This window comes from Apus apus, chromosome Z (assembly GCF_020740795.1).
Source record: "Apus apus isolate bApuApu2 chromosome Z, bApuApu2.pri.cur, whole genome shotgun sequence".
Taxonomy (NCBI): domain Eukaryota; kingdom Metazoa; phylum Chordata; class Aves; order Apodiformes; family Apodidae; genus Apus; species Apus apus.
The window spans coordinates 22049220-22067869 of NC_067312.1; the positions used below are offsets into that span (position 1 = coordinate 22049220).

The following is an 18650-nucleotide window of genomic DNA, read 5'->3' on the forward strand; positions in this document are numbered from 1 at the left end:
CAGGCTTCTTTTCTCTTTATGTGTCTTGGGTTCAGTAGTGGATCTCAGTTTAAATGATAAAAATAATTAAAAAAAAGTGTTAGAATGTCAAACAAATGTGATATGATGAGACAAATCAGTGTGTCTCTGGGACAGGTGATCACAACTGCCCAGTCTGAGGTAGCTTGGTTGTGGTTTGAATGGTCCTTTTCCCAGAAAGGAGTGAGAAGTAGATTAATGGAGGCTGATGTGCATGAGGTTGCGTGACATGACTCAAAGGCTAAAAGCAGCTGAACAGCTGAGGAAGGGAGGGTTTGTGGCTACAAGTGTTACATGCACTCATATCAGAAAAGCAGACCCTAGAAGAGCTGGCTCATTGAAAGGGGGAAAAAAAAACAGCCAACCAACCAACCCACCAAACAGGAGAGGTCCCACTCACTGCCTCTACAAACTCCACTGGTCTTGTCCCACCCCAGAAATCCTTTGATCCTTTGGAGAGCTCACCTTGAATCCTTGTGTTAGTTTTGGCTGGGATAGAGTTGATTTTCTTTATAGTAGCTAATACGGAGCAATGTTTTGGATTTGTGCTGGAAACAGTGTTGATAATGCAGAGGTGTTTTAGCTATGGCTGGATAGAGCTTACACAGCCCTGAGGCCTTTTCTGCTTCTCACCCCATCCCCACCAGGGAGCAGGCTAGGAGTGGACAAGCGTTTTGGAGGGAACACAGCCAGAGCAACTGACCCAAACTGACTAAAAGGATATTCCATACCATATGACATCATACTCAGCATATAAAGAGGAAGAGGAAGATTTTTGGAGCAAAGACATTTGTCTTCCCAAGTACCATTATGTGTGATGGAACCCTGCTTTCTTGGAGATGGTTGAACACCTGCCTGCTGATGGGAACTAGTGAAAAAATTCCTTGTTTTGCTTTGCTTGTATTCACAATTTTTGCTTTACCTATTAAATTGTCTTTAACTCAACCCACAAGGTTCCCCACTTCTATCTTTGCAGTCCTCTCCCTCATCCTACCAGCAGGGAGTGAGTCAGTGACTCTGTGGGACGTAACTTCTGTCTGGGGTTAAACAACAACAATCCTGAAAATCTCCTTTGCCTCATCCAGCCTGCTTCACTCATCTTCACCTTATGATAATCCTGGATACTCTTTCCAGTCCTGCTTCCAAACTCATTTCCCCTTCAAATCCCTTCTGCTGTCACTGAAAAACTCAGTTTTTCCTTTGAGCAAACACTGCTAAATATGTCTTCTTCACTTGTACTAAGTGTACATATATAGGTCCCCAGGTGCTTGCAAGGTTATGGCATATGGAATTATTTAAAACTCTTTTTGGCAATAATTTCCTCATGAGTAAGAGACTGAAAATCTGCAAATGCAATAAAATAGCTTCCTGAATACACCATTTAGAAAAAGTTTAAGAGTTGTACTCCAGCTCTTCCAACATACTGCAGGCTCTGTTTCTCACACAACCTTTTCATTTATACCAACTATATTATTTCTATACATTGGTGCTGTGTTTTGCCTAAGTATTTCATATGCTGAACAACCCAAGTGCTATAAAATTTGACACTTCAAGCCTGGAAAAATTTCTCTGTAACTTACACAATCCTTAACTTTGCCAAGATGAAGTCAAGTTGAAGCTGGAGATTTTGGAAATATCCCCAAGCAATACTTCTCTCATCACACTTTCCAAGTAAATTTATCTTTTATTGTTGCTGCTGCTGCTCAGTTTTATTTATAAATCTCTGAAAATAGGAATTTATAATGAGCACAAAATCAGTTTCTTAAATTACAGCACTGGGGCACTAACAAGTAAGCACCAATATAATCAAGCTAATTAAAAGGCCACGTTAAGAATCAGAATCTGCATATGAAAAGGAACATCATTTTTCTGATGGTAGTTTTACTATCCTCTTATATTTGCATGCACCCTGTAGAGTCACAACATCATTTTAAGCTGAATCACTTAAAGAAAGAGCAGGCTTTTACTCCTTAATCTCTTTAAACCAAAGCAATTTTCTAGTTTTGGCCAACTGGTCCCATATTTTTCAAATTTCATTCTTTGAAGAACTGAAGCACTTCCATTTATCCAGAATAGCAGATGCACAGCACACTTGGGGACAATTGAGATGAGCAAGTTATGTACTGAATTTTTAATTATCTTTCCCTGGTAGAGACTTCAGAAAGCACTTTTAAAGATTACAAACTGACTCGATAATGAGCTATTTTCCTCATCCCAAAACTATGTGGAAAGATCATTATGGGCTTCCATACTCCAAAGCTGCTGCAGAACATTCTGGTCTTAGCTTTCTTTGCATTGCCAAAAAAGGTAAAATATAGGGTGAGGGAGACACCAACCAAAGAAGCTAGTAGCTATTTTGAATGGGTGTGGTCATCATTGTCTTACAGTAAAAGCATTAGAATGCAATGAGTATTGCCTAAAAATGAAGTGATGCTAATAAAATTCATAGAATTGATCCATACTTTTGTGTTCATAATACAAATAGATTTTTTAAATGGCTTACATATTTTCTGAACCCTTTTTTAAAGCATTGATCAGTCAGAATGTGAAAAACTTTATCAAGGACTCTCATCTTTATTTCTCCTGTAATTTGAAAGTGACATTTTTACTAGTTGGCTTCTTACACAGATTTTCAATTTTACGTTCACCCAGACACAGAATCAAGCTGGCCTGTTTCTGCCATTGTTATACTGAAGTTAACAAGCAGAAAATATTTTTCTTTTCCTTAAGGTGTTTGGTTTTGGTCAGAAAAAAGGAGAAAGGCTGCATGTGAAGGCAGTTATTGTTAAAGGGAACACAGTTTTCTATGCCAAGATAGAGTGATGTATTTCTTTGAAATGTTGTTTTGCTAGAACATTTTCAGCATGAGACAACTAAGACCAAACATTTTTGAGTTCTCATGAACACAAACACCTTTAAATGACATGCTCGCTTCAGCAGCACATATACTAAATTTGAAACTATACAGAGAAGATTAGCATGGCCCCTGCACAAGGATGACACACAAATTTGTGAAGAGTTCCATATTTTTGGCTGACATCAGTGCCTGGCAAGATTATGGAACAGATCATCCTGAGTGCCACCAAGTGGAATGTAGAAGGCAACCAGTGGACCAGGTCCAGCCAACATGGGTTTAGGAAAAGAAGGTCCTGCCTGGCCAATCTCATCTCCTTCAATGACTGAGTGACTCGTCCAGTGGATGAGGGGAAGGCTGTGGATGTGGTCTACCTCGACTTCAGCAAGGCCCCTGACAGAGTCTCCCACAGCATCCTCCTGGAGAAGATGGCAGCCCATGGCTTGGACAGGTGCACCCTTTGCTGGGTTAAAAATTGGTTGGATGACCAGGCCCATAGAGTGATGGTGAATGGAGCTGCATCCAGCTGGTGTCTGGTGACCAATGGTGTCCCCCAGGGATCAGTGCTGGGCCCAGTCCTATTTAACATCTTTATTGATGACCTGGGTCTGGGGATTGAGTCCACCCTCAGTTAGTCAATCTGCTGGAGGGTAGGAAGAAGCTGTAGGAGGAGCTGGACAGGCTGGGCTGATGGGTCGAGGCCAATGGCATGAAATTCCGCAAGACCAAGTGCAGGGTCCTGCACTTTGGTCACAATAACCCCAGGCAGCACTACAGACTAGGGGAAGAGTGGCTGGAGAGCAGCCCAGCAGAGAGGGACCTGGGAGTGCTGGTTGACAACTGGTTGAATATGAGCCAGCAGTGTGCCCAGGTGGCCTGGAAGGCCAATGGCATCCTGGCTTGTATCAGGAATAGTGTGGCCAGCAGGAGCAGGGGTGTGATTCTCCCTCTGTACACAGCACTGGTGAGACCTCACCTCCAGTACTGTGTGCAGTTCTGGGCCCCTCACTTCAAGAAGGATATTGTGGTGCTGGAGCAGGTCCAGAGGAGAGCAACAGATTGGTGAAAGGAGTAGAGGGAAAATCTTACAGGGATAGGCTGAGGGAGCTGGGGTTGTTTAGCCTGGAGAAGAGGAGGCTCAGGGTGGACCTTATCACTCTCTTCAACTACCTGAAGGTAGGTTGTAGTGAGGTGGGGGCTGGGCTCTTTTTCCAGGCAACTAGCAACAAGACAAGAAGGCCTGGCCTGAGGCTGCTTCAGGGGAGGCTAAGGTTGGATATTAGGAAGCACTTCCTCATGAAGGGGGTGATTAGACATTGGAATGTACTTCCAGGCAAGTGGTGGAGGCACCGTCCCTGGATGTGTTCAAGGAAAGGCTGGATGTGGCACTTAGTACCATGGTCTAGCTGGTGTGGTGGTGTTAGGTCATAGGCTGGATTGATGATCTTAAAGGTCTTTTCCAGTCTTGATGATTCTGTGTCTTTTTCTACCCAATTCTCTTTCCTAGTAAGGCAAAATTTGGTGGCTTTCAGTTCAGTGACTAACTGAATTGCAACTTTACTAGAAAGAGGAAAAGGGCTGTTAGATATGTTCCTCTGCATATTCTCATGGCACTCCTACTGCTCAGACCTATGAAAGCTCAGGGGAATGAACAATTATAAACCCTTCATAGATTATTCATTATTCCCCAGATAATTTTTTACAGTAATCTTACTTAGACAAAATCTTTAAATAGAGTTTCCATAATATTATTAATGAAAAAATGTTGCCTGGCAGACGTGGCTGAAGAGGGTCAACGCTTGCAAGGGCTGTTGAATGATAGTGTGTGGTTCTTGGTCTATGAAAATCAGTGCAATCCACTGTGGTCTGTCTTTAAAACAAAACAAAACAAAAACCTCACAGTCCTCATGGAAAGGATACTCCTTGCATCATATTTTTGGAGTCTGTGATATTTCTGAAATCGGTACTTCCCTTTTTTCAGCTTTTTCCACTGTCCTTAACTTCTACGCCTTTGAAAATCTTGTATTTCTTTTAAGCACACTGTAACGACACCTTTCAGATGAAAAGAGAAATGCACTGTACATCACAGAAAATCCCTGCCTTCAGTAGCAAGTTCACCACAAATTTTAGAAATTAAATAAAAAATTGTGATGTGGAGGAGTGACTTACAGAGGTAACAGAAAACTGAAGAGTGATTTTTCAGAAGACAATATGAACAGTTTGTTTTAATTGGAGAAAGGGCTCTAGAACATATTTCAAAACAAGGACATAATTCATTGCATTGTGACAGTTTCTATCTATAATGTATGTAGTCAACGTTTTTCTCATTCTTTCACCTCTATAAACAGTCACTATTCTGTGCCATGGTAATCTCCTCACCATACGTGAGAGGTCTATTGAAGAAATTCCAGTAGGATGAGGATTTTTCTAAACACCAGAAATCATCTCTAAACAGAAGTATAAGCAACGGAAAGAAGGAGAACACAAAACAGGCAGAGTACCCAAGGCAGTGCAGTGTCCCCCTCATCCCCTACCTTCCATCCTCATCCCCATAAAAAAGCCCTGCATAAAATGTGTAGGGGAGCTAGCCAGTAAGTTTAAGAAGTGTTAAGTTTGGCAATGACATCCAAAACATCAGATGCAAGAGTGAAATGGAAGACAGAAGTGGCTGTAAATACATGCCTTCTGTTTTCTTGAAAAGCAAGAAATCTGCAGCCAACATATTTTTCAAACTTAACTTTGTTTTTCAGTAACATATTCCAATCAGTTACACCTTAAACTGGAAATTAATTAGTCGGGGTCTAGAAAACAGCTGAACAGAACCAGTGAAGTACATCTGCATACTGATGAGACAGTTATCTTAAGTTTTTGTAACCTGAGGCAGGATTTAGAAAAGCAATGTCAAGAATTACCAGTTGAGAGTCTGCTGGGCAGTTGGCCTGGGAGAAGGGAATGTCGTATTTATGCATTTGACTGAGCAAGCACCTTAATAAAAAATCAGTAGGGAACATCACTAGGACACCTTTGTAAAAAAGAACAGCAGTCTGGCAGTGGTTCTGTACCTCTAGGTAAAGAAGATATGGAAAAGTCACAATCAGGAAAATAAACTCCCAAATTACATTGATCAGATTAAAATAGGAAGTATAAAAGCCCGTGACAATGCTTGGGAAAACAGCAAATTGTGTTAAGTTCCTTTTTTATTTTTGGATGTACATATAAATAATAAATACACTTAGCAAATCCATATACAGTACTGAGCTTTGTGGTAAGAATTATTGTGCCTAAGGACCAGACCTGACCCTCTACAGGCTACTTATATCATGTAGCTTTCAAAACATCATATAATCTCCTAAACTTTGCTCATATGAACATAATGCAAACAAAAAAATTAAACCAGGCGTAACACAAGCTACTGGAAACACAACATGTTTTAAAAGTGATGCCTTCCCTAGGAAATCACACCGACACATCACTCACTTTTATACAGTGCGTTTCCCAACAGCTGATCACTGTAGCCAATAATCTGAAAATTTAGCCCATTCCTACAGCCCTTTATCACCGTTAGGCAGAATCATGTGATGCAATTTGAAGCCTTGGAGCTTGATTGCAAATCAGAATCAGAGTTAAGCTTTGTTATTTTATTTTTACTTCTCAGAGCACTACAGGAGACAAAGAGAATGATTTATATTACCAGCTTAAATATTTGTAAAATTAGATAAAGTAACAGAAGACTGTTAGATAGACATAAATAAGACCCATAGCACTGTATATCTAATCCCAGACTCCATGCTGCCACAGTAACTAGTTCATTAAAACGTATTTCTGTATCCCTGGTGTACTTTTCATGACAACAGGGGGTTTTATTCAAGTGAGTGAGCACAGAGGGGAGAACCTGCAAAACTTCTTTTTTGTTCTGATTACTTTCATTATGAAAAAAGATTTTGTCAAACTAATGCCTACTGAAGAGATAGAAACAGAGCTAATGCAAGTTTGGTGGAAATCCTCACAGACTGGAACTGCCTCATGCTCTGTACTCAAGTAAAATTCCAACTGGTTCATTACCTTAAAAATATTTGCTTATGTTCAGCATCTGGCCTGAATGTGTTTTGTTTCACTAAAAAACACAAAACCAGTATGCTTGTTGTTTTTTCTATTTACTTCTACATTTAATTGAGTTTAAATGGAAGAGAAAACACAAGGGATAATTATGAATAACACAAATTCTTCATAGCCATTTAAAAAATAGAAAGCCACGAAAGCGAAGACCTTGGCCTTCTTGCTTCTTCACATATGAGTTCCTTCTATTGTCTTAATACGGTTTTTTATTTTGGACTCCATTTTGTGTAGCATAGATAACAAACTTGCCTGTGCTTATACAGGACTTTGAGAACTATAGTGAAAAACACTATAGAAATGTTATGCGTTTCTCTGGTTTAGTTTGAGAAGTTTTGGTGACTCACTATATATTCACAAGATCAGTATGTTTGTAATGCAATAATTGTCACACAGAGTACATTTAGGCATAGCATCACCGTAGAGCAGTGTTGTGTAGGGTGCATGTTTCATACAGGCAGGTAGGAAGATGTAGAAAGCCTGGCCCCTCTGGCCTCAGAGGAAGCCTTCGGCTTCTGCTTGACTAACTCTGCCTCACTGCAGCACTGCCAGGCATTTTCCTCACATCTCCAGAGGTTGCAGTGCATGTGTGTGCGCGTGTGCATGCAAGTTAGGACTGGGGAGGACTGACTCCAGTGCTTTAGCTCTTCTCTGATAAAAAATAATAGAGCTTTAAGTGATGCAAAATCCTATCACCTCAAAATCAGTATATTCAATCTGCAAACTGGATCCTTTCATCTTTCTGTCCCTGGGTAATACATGTGTGTATGCACATATTTTAAAGACACATTTTAATCATGTTCCTTGGATGGCAAGTGAAATCATATGCTCAGTGCAGCTGGCCCCCACTATCACATGAAGCACTACACTACTTTCAGCTGTTGTTTCTATTGCATCTAATAATGTGAGTGAAAGACCCACATAAAGCTTTTTTTTAAAGTCACTTCTTCCATTATCAGCTTTATATCTCAAGGAGAGAAATAAACTATTTTTTGGCTTGAAGATGTTGTTTTGGAGCTCCTCTAATCAGTGTAGTTCTAGCTAGAGGTCCCTGAGTGAAAGCATTTGCAGTAAGCAAACAAAATTAGGAGTTCAACACCAACTGTGACCTTCGATCTCTGTAGAGAAGAAAAGTATAAAAAGCCTAGAGCACATATTTAAAGAAGCTCAGTAGTGCAGCATGCTGATAACCACAGTAAAAAGTCAATGGGGAACTTATCCACATAGGCAGACTGAAGAAAAATTTAAGCTCTAGGCGGTTGTCTAAATGTTACAGTTATATCAGAAAAGAGATACCTGATTAAAGTACCACTTCACCAATGGTGTTATTTATCACTGTTTTTATACAAATTCAAGCACGATTAATTGAATTTAATAGGATGCATACAGTTACTATCTCAATTAGTAGTTTCCAATCAGATTAATTCAGTTTTAAAGTTTTGTTTTTCTAATGTCCCATAGTTTGTCTTATGAAAGAAACTGCAATGTAGCTTTGAAACCTTTCTCCTCCCACTTAAAAGTTTTGGTGTGAAATCACTATTTAAGCCAACCAAGACCCAAACAAAGGGCAGCATTCATATCTACAAAATATATTCTAGACTCCTAACTTGTGTAATGTTACTTGGAAAGTAAGGAACTCATCAGTCAAACAACTTAGTGACTGGCAAATAGATTTGCATAGGTAAAGTTGATACCCTGCCACTGTCGTAACATATACACTATGACCACAACTTTCTCTAACCAGCACATGGTGCCATTCAGAAATACACCTATTTTGCATGTGAATCAAACAGAACTCCATGACTAGATGAAATTATATCAGAATTCTCTAAAACTTGGACAAACTACAGAATTCAATTAATTGTTCTCAAATTATGAAACAAATGGTTTATTGGCATTTTATGTAACAACCAACAACTGTGCAGGGACAAATAAGTATCAACTGAAGCTGAATGGCTCATGCAGCTGAAATGGATATTGTGTGAAATGACTTTAATCTTTTGCTCTCTCTGCATCACTATAGAAAATAAAGTGTAATGACTATTCTCTTCTGACACTTTTAACTCTAGTAATTTTAAAAGATTCAAGGCCAACTTAAAAAAACATGACCAAGCCAACAACAGTTTAAGCACCTGTTAGTGATGGGCGTGGCAGTGCTAAGTAATGGTTGAACTCAATGATCTCAGTAGTCTTTTCCAACCTAAATGATTCTTTGATTTTTAACTTCTACATTTTTTCTTTCACACACAGTTTAAGACTCCACACTTCATCCATGAGATGTGGAATGCATCCCGTGTTTTTTCAGTCTGTTTGTTCTTGCTCTTTTGTACATCTATTGTTCAATCTCTCTTACTTAGTGTGTGCACCCCTGAATAGCTATTAAGGCACGTTCATAAGTCCTGATTATCTGGAAATTACAAGGCAGCAATTAAATGGAAAGCACTGCAGGAAACTTAGCTTTTAACAGAATTTAGCTTTTTTCCTGGTATTTCTTTGGTCCTACTAAATCATAGAATGAAAAAAAGATTTGCATTCATTTATAAATTCAGTTCAAAAGACAGTGGAGTTTAGAATTGTCACCATAAAACCTTTTTTCAAAAACTTGATAACAATATTTTTGCAGAGACTAGTGCACTGTGCAATATTTATAAATCAATAAATGTCAGGAAAATTGTCACAGTCAACTGTTGCTTCATGAGGAGAGATAACTAATATGTATTGTGATTTGAATAACAATTAAGAGCAAGAAGGAAATGCACAGGCAGAGGAATCAGGGACAGGTGTCCTGGAAAGATTATAGGGATGCTGCCTGGTTCTGTAATGTGGGGGTCAGGAAGGTCAAGGTGCAGTTGGAGCTGAACTTAGCAAGGGACACAAAGATTAATAAGGGCTTCTACAGGTATGTCAGCCAGAAAAGGAAGTTTAAAGAAAGTGTAGCCTCACTGATGAATATGTCTGGCAAACTGGTAACAACAGTTGAGAAGAAGGCTAATGTTCTCTCAGTGATATTTTTGCCTCAGTCTTCACTGACAGTCTCTCTTCCTACACCTTTTGAGTGGATACATCTCAAGACAGGGGCTGGGGAAGCAAAGTCCCTCCCATTGTAAGAGAAGATCAGGTTCATGACCACTTGAGGAACCAGAGCTTACATCTATAGGACCTACCAAGACATCCCAGAGTCCTTAGGCAATTGGCTGATATAGTGGCAAAGCCAGTCTCTGTGATATGTGAAAAGTCCTGGCAGTCAGGTCTAGTCCCCAGTGACCGGACAAAGGGAAACATTGAACATAGTTTTTTAAAAGGGTAGAAAGGAGGACCCTGGAAACTACCAACCTATCAGCCTCACTTCTGTTCCTGGTTAGACCATGGAATACATCCTTGTAGAAGCTAGGTTAAGGCAGATGGAAGACAGGGAGGTCATTTGAGAGAGCCAGCATGGCTTCACCAAGAGCAAGTGCTTCCTGAACAACCTGATGGCCTTCCATGGTAGAGTGACTACCTCAGTGGACAAGGGAAGAGCTATGGATGTCACCAATCCGGACTTCTGTAAGGCCTTTGACACGGTCCCCCGCAGCATCATCCTCTCTACTTGTGGGTTGGACAGGTGGACTGTTTGGTGGATAGGGAGTTGGCTGGATGGTTAGATCCACAGGGTAGCAGACAAAGGCTCAGTGTCTGAATGGAGACTGATAACGAGTTATATCCCTCAGGGCTCTATATTGGAATCAGTACTGTTTAATATCTTTTTCAATGACATAGTGGGATAAAGTGCACCTTCATCAGGTCTGCAGACAACACCAAGATGAGTGGTGCAGTTGACACACCTGAGGGATGGGATGCCATCCAGAGAGACCGGGAAATTGGGTACATGTGAGCCTCAGGAAGTTCAACAAGGCCAAGTGCAAGGTCCTGCATGTGGGTCAGGGCAACCCCAGCACCAACAATAGCTGGGGATTGAAAGGATTGAGAGTACCCCTGTGGAGAAGAAACTGGGGGTAAGGGTGGATAAAAAGCTGGACACGAACTGGTTATATGCATTCTCAACCCAGAAAGCCAAAAATATCATGCCTGCATCAAAAGAAGCAGCCATGGAACTGTTAGAGAGGATCCAGAGGAGGGCCACAAAGATGCTCAGAGGTGTGGAACACCTCTCATATGAGGACAGGCTGAGAGAGTTGTGGTTATTCAGCCTAGAGAACAGAAGGCTTAAGAGAGACATTACTACAGCCTTTCAGTATGTAAAGGGGGCTTATGTGAAAGAGAAAGATAGGAGTGGACTACTTAGTAGGGTCTGTAGCAATAGGACAGTGGGTAATGGTTTTAAATTAAAAGAGGATAGATTTAGACTAGATATAAGGAAGACAATTTTTTTACTGTGAGGGTGGTGAAGCATTGGAACAGGTTGCCCAGGGAGGTGGTAGAAGGCCCATCCCTGGAAACATTCAAGGTGAGGTTGGATGGGGATCTGAGCAACTTGATCTAGTTGAAGATGTCCCTGCCTACTGCAGGGGGATTGAGCTAGATGGCTTTGAAAGATCTCTTTCAATCCAAACCATTCTATGTTTCTGCAATACAATGTTTCTCTTCACCCTTGTAGATAAATGCCATAGAAGAGATGACAGAGCATTTGATGGAGTGTTTAATTGCATTTACTGTCATAAACAAAAAGATTAGCATATGCTGGATGCTCCAGAGAATATTACCTTTTCAGAATAGCCTTCAGACTGATAATCTTGTGGATAACAAGAGTCACTAAAATTCACATGCCAAAAGTAAAAAAAAAAAAAAAAGTAACAAAAACCCTAAGAATATAAGACACTATTTTCATACACTTGAAAGCATTAAGACATTCAGCCTTCTTAAATACATGTAAATATTTGTTGTCTAATAAAAAATGAGGTTAAAATTTAGAGATTGTCCTAGAAAAGCTTTGCCTCTGGCACCTACATTCTCCATGTCTTCTAGAAACATGCACTCAAAGAATGAAGGTGAAGAACGAAAAATTGACTTCATATATGAATACTGCCAGGTTACATATTTTTTATTTGGAAGGCATTTCAAAATTATATGACAATATGCCATTACTATTTGTTTTTACCTTTCATATACCATGCAAGTCAATTAATATATGAAGCAATAGCCCTTTCTTATTCTGGACTACATTTTTATCACTGTTGAAGTGGTGTAAATCTGCATTAATTACACTGAAGTAAATTGAATTATTTTAGAATTACACCAACATAATTAGAAGAAAATTGTCCCCGCACAAGGAAATTGTTTGATGAGTTTTCTAGCATGTTTAAGTGTACAGTAAAGGAAACACGTCTCACATAAGGTGAATTGAACATGGTCCTGCAAATGAGATGGCAACGTTAAGAGGTCAAAGGGGCAAAATTAATTTTTGAACTGGATTTCTCAGAACAGAAAGGCAGCCCTAGCAACATTATACGGGGGAAATGGAAATTTCAGTGGCAGAATGCTTGAGAAGCACTAGCCCATGGCAGCACAACATGTAAAAGGGATTCCCAAAGCAAGCAGAAATGTTTCTGCCTCTGTTCCCTAAAACCTGCTTGGGGCTTGATTGTACCTTAGGGATGCTCTAACTCGTCATAGAGAGAGCTGCTGTAAGTAGAACTGGAGTGGAACTAGGCAAATGAAATAGAGTTATTTGAATTATATGAAATTCTTCCCTGCACCTTTAAAATACGCATCTCTCCTAGAATCTGCTATACTTTTTTCTTTTTTCGTTATTTCTAGAAAATACATATTGGAAGTAACTGCTTTCATTTTTTGTCTAATATATTCCTAGAAATGTGCCTACCTTGTTTAATACAGCCTGAAGAAATGAGGGATAGGTCCTGTAGAGAAGACACCGCAATTAAAAACTTTAGTCATACATGGGAGGTCAAAAATAAGGAATATAGTTCTGGCCTACTTTATCTAAAAAATGTTTTAATTTTAATTTTAATTTTAAGGATAGATGTCAAATTTCATGTGATAAGCATTCAGACTTTTTTTTTTTCTTTCCCTGCCAGTTCTTTGTATTAATGGTCAAACAACCTTTCCATTCTTCTTGGTGCTAGTGTCATTCACACTTTTTTAACTTTTCTGTCTTCTACCAACACAAATGGACTGCACTGGAGTGCAATAAATGGATCCATCAGGGACTAAAACTGAAAAGGTAATATTTTCTGAGGGAAACCACTTTTTTTGAGAGTGCACGTCTCTTTTAATTAAGTAGTTCCTCCCTTCTGAGTTATGAGCTTTTCTGTCATATGCACACATACAAATCACGGCAATCCCTCCTAGCTCTGTGATGTCACTGGAGGCATGAAAGGGGGATTTAGAGCTGCTGGTGAGCCACCAATAAATTGGAACTACCAGGTAAGGGGGCATTTTTCATAGGACTGTAGCTAGGATATCTAACACTTTCTGTGATTGATTTGTTCCCTGAAACAGCAGGTACCTGGGCCTCAACATAGTATAAACTGCTTTAAGGTATTATTAGCTAACAAAAGAACCTCAAATCTGAGTAATTTCTTACATAACCCCACTGAAGCCTCAGCAAATGTGTCTAGTCCAACATTTTCTCTGTGTGCTCATGATGTCCATGCCATGAATTATATTTGCTGTAAAGCTATGTGTCTGACTTCTCTTCTACCTGCTAACGAACATCTTCCAGATACAGTTCAACATTCCAGAAGGTAAGCACGCAAAACAACCACACCAGCCACAGAGGCTAGTCTGACTCATATATTTTTCTTCACTTTCATGTACATCTCCTGTACTCTGAGATGAGGGTAGATGGGGAAGCTCTGCATACAGGGCTGCTATACCCTGGGGTTACTTAACATTTTGTGCTGTTTCTGGGCCAAAGCCAGGTCACAGGACTAGGACTGTGATGATGCTCAAACCAGCAGGCAATCCTAGTTCCTTGTGTGAGGAAAAAGCAAAGCAGAAAGGCCAGCTCAGGGAAACACTGGGACACAGCTGCATGCTCAACCCATGTCTCAGGATGACAGACTGGGACTCCCAGGGAGATATTTCTCATCTGTGACCCAATCCAGACGGTCTCCTTTCATCAGCTCTCTGCACAGCAGTCTGTCTCCTGGCTCTGGGCCCCACAAAGACTTTGCTATGCTATACTAGAGTTAGGCAGTTGTTTTTCCTTGTCCTCTTCCTGCTTTGCACCATCATAAAAAGAATATACCACTTTTTCAGCAGACACAAGTAAAGAATAAAAATGGAAGATCACTCCTGCATAAATTTTTAATATTTCAAATAATTCAAAATAAACATCAGCATAGATGTCTCTGTTTCTAGAGAAAGTGCATGGCTGACTAAAGACTTTAAAAGCTTTCCCATAGTTTGAGAAATCAGTGCAGGGTGAAATACTGAAGGGTACAGTTCATGCTCAATAAACCTATTAATTGTGTTTGGCAAACTGGACAGCATTTTAATCTTCCTAATATCCACCTTGAGACTTTTGTCACAGTCCATTTTTTTGGTTAATGTGATCAGAAACCTTTGAAGAGTTAGTTAGCAGAACAATTCACAGTGTTTGAACTAGTAATTGAAGATAGAACAGGTGAAGAGAGACCAGGCTACTGAAGAATGATTAACAAGTCTGTTGCACTATATTCACATGTTATACTTGTGGATAAACAAGGATTATTCCTTGCAACAATGCAGTGTTTTACATTTATAAGAGAGTCTGAATGAGATCACTGAAGCATCTTCTTTTCCTCTCAATTCACTGGAGGCAATATAACTTCCCTCAGTAGCTACCATGAAAAATTAAGTAACAAATATAGACTTTGCATTTAATTAACTTGCACAGGAAATTTTCCAATGTGTAAAGCATGGGTTTGCATGAGCACTGAACACAGACATCCACCCAATACTATGTGTGCAGTCAGTCACAATATGAGCAAATGCAGCAATTCCACATGCAGTCAGCAGTTTCATTCTTATTTGTGAATGTGAATGCAATGCTAGGACACTGTCTCAGTGATGCCTTATGACACCCAAGGATTACAAATGAGAACAGTCATTAGATACCTCACTTTTTCATTAATAAATGATAACTTTACACTTACCAGAAAAGATATTTTCTTCTGACTTATAAAGGCTTTCTGTAACTTCAGCACTCCTTAATTATGAATTTATGACATAATCTCAAGCCTAGCCTATGTCTACTGCAACTGATCCTGTTTGTTCTGCCCATTCAGATCAGTCCCTTGGTAGAAATTACACTATCACCCTTAGTGTTTTTATGGTAGCAGGAAGTCCAGCTCATAGCAATCAAATTTTTACATCCTTCAGTATTCTGAAAATTATGCAGTATCACTTAGTTTGCCTAGGGTGTGTCAGGGACAGCACAACTGTATCAGTGTTCCAATCCTAGCATCCACCAGCACCACCAAAGAGCTTCCTAAGCTATTTTTACTGAGAAGAGTCCACAGACACATCCCTGTGCTGCTCTGTAGGAACTGGTAGGACTTCCTACCATGTCCCAGCTACTCATCTTCTCCAGAGAACTGTACACAAATCACTAGCTTGCCATGCTTTTATTTATTTGTGCCTTTGGTGTACATATGCATCTCATAATCACCTCCACCAAAAGCTGTTTCTTGAACTGTGGCAGTGAGCCTGTGATTCACAATGCAGGGGTTATGCCCTGAAATGTTATCAGCACTGTCTGAGCTCTTGCTTTGTTATGAACAACTGACACATTTTCAGCTTTCAGCTACACATACTGGCATACTTTCTGTAAGTAAGTTAAGTCTTCTTTGACCGGAAGTATACTCCAAAATAGAAGAATAAAAACAGAAATGGCAAGAACTGCCTCCTACATCAGGCAGCCAAAGGGCACACAAGAGAACTCATTACGGAGATGCAAAGTAGTTAAATCTTCTGCAAGAACTTCTGGAAATTCAAGAAGAGCTTGAGGCAGACTTAAATAGATACTGAAAGTTTTGCTCAGAGTAAGAAAGGTTAACCAAGTTTTTATCTTTATAAACTTTAAGAATTTTTTTTTCCATTAAGTTCTCTGATTTTCTGACAACTGAGGAATCATCTGAACCTCATTTCTAAATGTACATTCTCTTCAGCCATTAGGCAACATAATTCATTTTAAGCTTATTAGGGCTAAAATGATTACTGTTTATCTTTCTTTCTTTGAACAACAATCTGTTTTGGGAATGCTACACCTGCAAAGTCATTAACATAGTAACAAGTGTATAAGACTGATGAGCCAGGACAGCTATTACTCTTCTTACAAGTTCCTCTCCCTGTAAAAGATGTTAAGTAACACAGGTTCATTTGTGCCATCAACAGAACAATGCTAAACAACATGGCAAACTTCAGTCATCATATAAAGAGTTGCTCTCAGATGCCCATTTTCCAATGTGAAATATAAAGTTATTATCACTTATGTATTTAAATACCAAAATATCTGGGGCATGCACTAGGATCTTTGAAGGTACAAATGTAACTAATGACAAATTTTGTTCTGCCTCTTTCATATTTAGTGAGTGACTCATGGGTGGCATTTTCTCCACGTTCACCCTATTCATAATGCTATAGGTGACTTTCTCATTCTGCGCACAAGTCCTAGGTGAAGTAACCTAGTGAGTGCCAGCCCACCTCCATACACAGCAGAACTACTCTGAAAAACACATTTAAGATAGGGACAACCTCAGTGCAGCTTCTGTCTCAATGTCATTGGGGGTTTGCTCAATCACCTCTGCCTTCTATTACAGTAAGTCTTTCCTCCTCTGTACTGTCTGAGGTAGGGGAAGACATCAAGTCCTGCTGTGATTGAGCAGTCCAGAATTCAGTGGCTCACTTGCAATACCTGGCTGGGCTGAAAGCTTTTAGAATTAATGTATAGAGAAAACAAGGCTGGAAGCTTAACCAAAGACCAGTGGTGGCTATCCTGACAAATAAACTACTTCCAGCTAAAAAATTATTTTGAAGAAATGGGCATGCAACTTACGCATAAGCAATTTTTAAAATGTATAGTGTAGTAGCATTAGCAAGGAATGCATAAAACTGAAAGAATATTAATTTCATTTGTAGTCCTGCATACCATTATATTCAGCTTTGATGCCTGAAGTGGAACCTCATTACACAGATTTTTCAGATAGAGGCTCTTAATCTTAAATGCTTTCGTCAGTCCGGATCAATTTAACACACTGCTTCCAGAGCCCTTGAAAATACCAAGGCTCTCATATTCAGTTTCTGTGGCAAGGGCTGAAAAAACTCCAGTCAAGTTTGCTAGATAGCAAATCCCCTGGAGTGTTTTCACATCAGTTTTGATAGCTTAGTCCATGACTGCTTGCTTAGCTCTTCCAGCAAAAAGATCTCTTCCTTAGTAAGTTAAGTGTAAAACACAAAACATGTAACTTGTTCTGCAGGGGAGGTTCCAACATTCTTATGTCCAACGTAAAAAGAAGTTTGCTTATTTCTTTTATTGGCCCTCAATCATGTGAAAGCCAGACTGATTGTCTCTCTATCCTCTGCCTTGGTTCACACGGCAGCTCTGCCTGAGGCAGGTAAAAAGAGGCCAAATCTGCAGCCACCACACCTGCATGGAAGAGATTTGGTCACTAACTTTCCTCCTTAGCAGCTAGCTACAGGAAGAAACATTAATTAGCCAAAAGCTTTTTGAGTCTGACAGGCTTTTAGTGGCTGGATTTTTCTGTTGTCAGCAGAAGAGCACTGTGGTGACAACTGCCAGCAGCACTGTAAGCTGGAGCACCTCCAGGGTTTCTACCATAAATCTCAGTAGTATACTCTCCCTTATGTGGTAACATTTGTCACAAAGGATCCCAAAATGCTTTGAAACTGCCCAAGATATATTCTGGGAGTGATTAATCACCAGGGCTTCTCTAAGGCACTGCTGTACCTACACATATTATCAAATTCTAGGTCTTAAATAGCAGCATCTTCCACTCAGTTCCACTAAGCATGGATTGGGTGATGTCTGTGCTCTACTAACTATTGTCTGTCTGGTTTGTTCTATTTAAAACAAAAATTGGAAAAAACACAAATATTGAGCATTGTCTTGCCTCAGTTCCTTGCAAGCCTTGATTTACAAGACAGAGATATGTGCTTGCCTCTGTTTTGAGACCAGCCTGGTACAAACACCCCAGGCTGTTGAGATCCAATTAAACCATCACCACAATTTTTTTAGGACCTAACTGGAGTCCATGGGTCCTACAGAGGTCTGACCTACCAAAACTCTCCTAAATCTGAGGCAATGCAGACTATTGCCATTTCCTGAGAATTTCTATGGCAATTTATGGTTATGTAGTACATAAACATATCTGAATATTACCTTAAGGCTTTGAAGTATTTTTTATTAACACTGCCTCCCTCTCTCTCTTCTGTTTCAAATAGTTAAACCATATAAAATAATTTGCAAATTATTTCTCACTCCTCCTTGGAATGGGTAATAAAAGCTATCTTAATTTTGAGATCCTTTGAATTAAGCAGTAGAAAGAAGAGAGATCATAGAATTGCAAGACTGGGAGAAGCTTCCTTAAAACTGTTATCTGTAAATGCTGGGAACAGGGAAACAAGGTTATAAAATTGTTGACTAACATTAAGATTGGGTTTTTTTAGAACAGGAAACGAGTACCATGGACATTGCCAAACC

General features: G+C 39.7%; 1 non-coding gene across 1 annotated transcript; it reads left to right on the forward strand.

Moving 5' to 3' along the window:
• The first annotated feature begins 2942 nt into the window (after positions 1–2942).
• On the forward strand, positions 2943–3049 carry LOC127396103 (U6 spliceosomal RNA). Its single transcript, XR_007891903.1, has one exon. It is a non-coding gene; the product is annotated as a U6 spliceosomal RNA (small nuclear RNA).
• The last annotated feature ends 15601 nt before the right edge of the window (positions 3050–18650 follow it).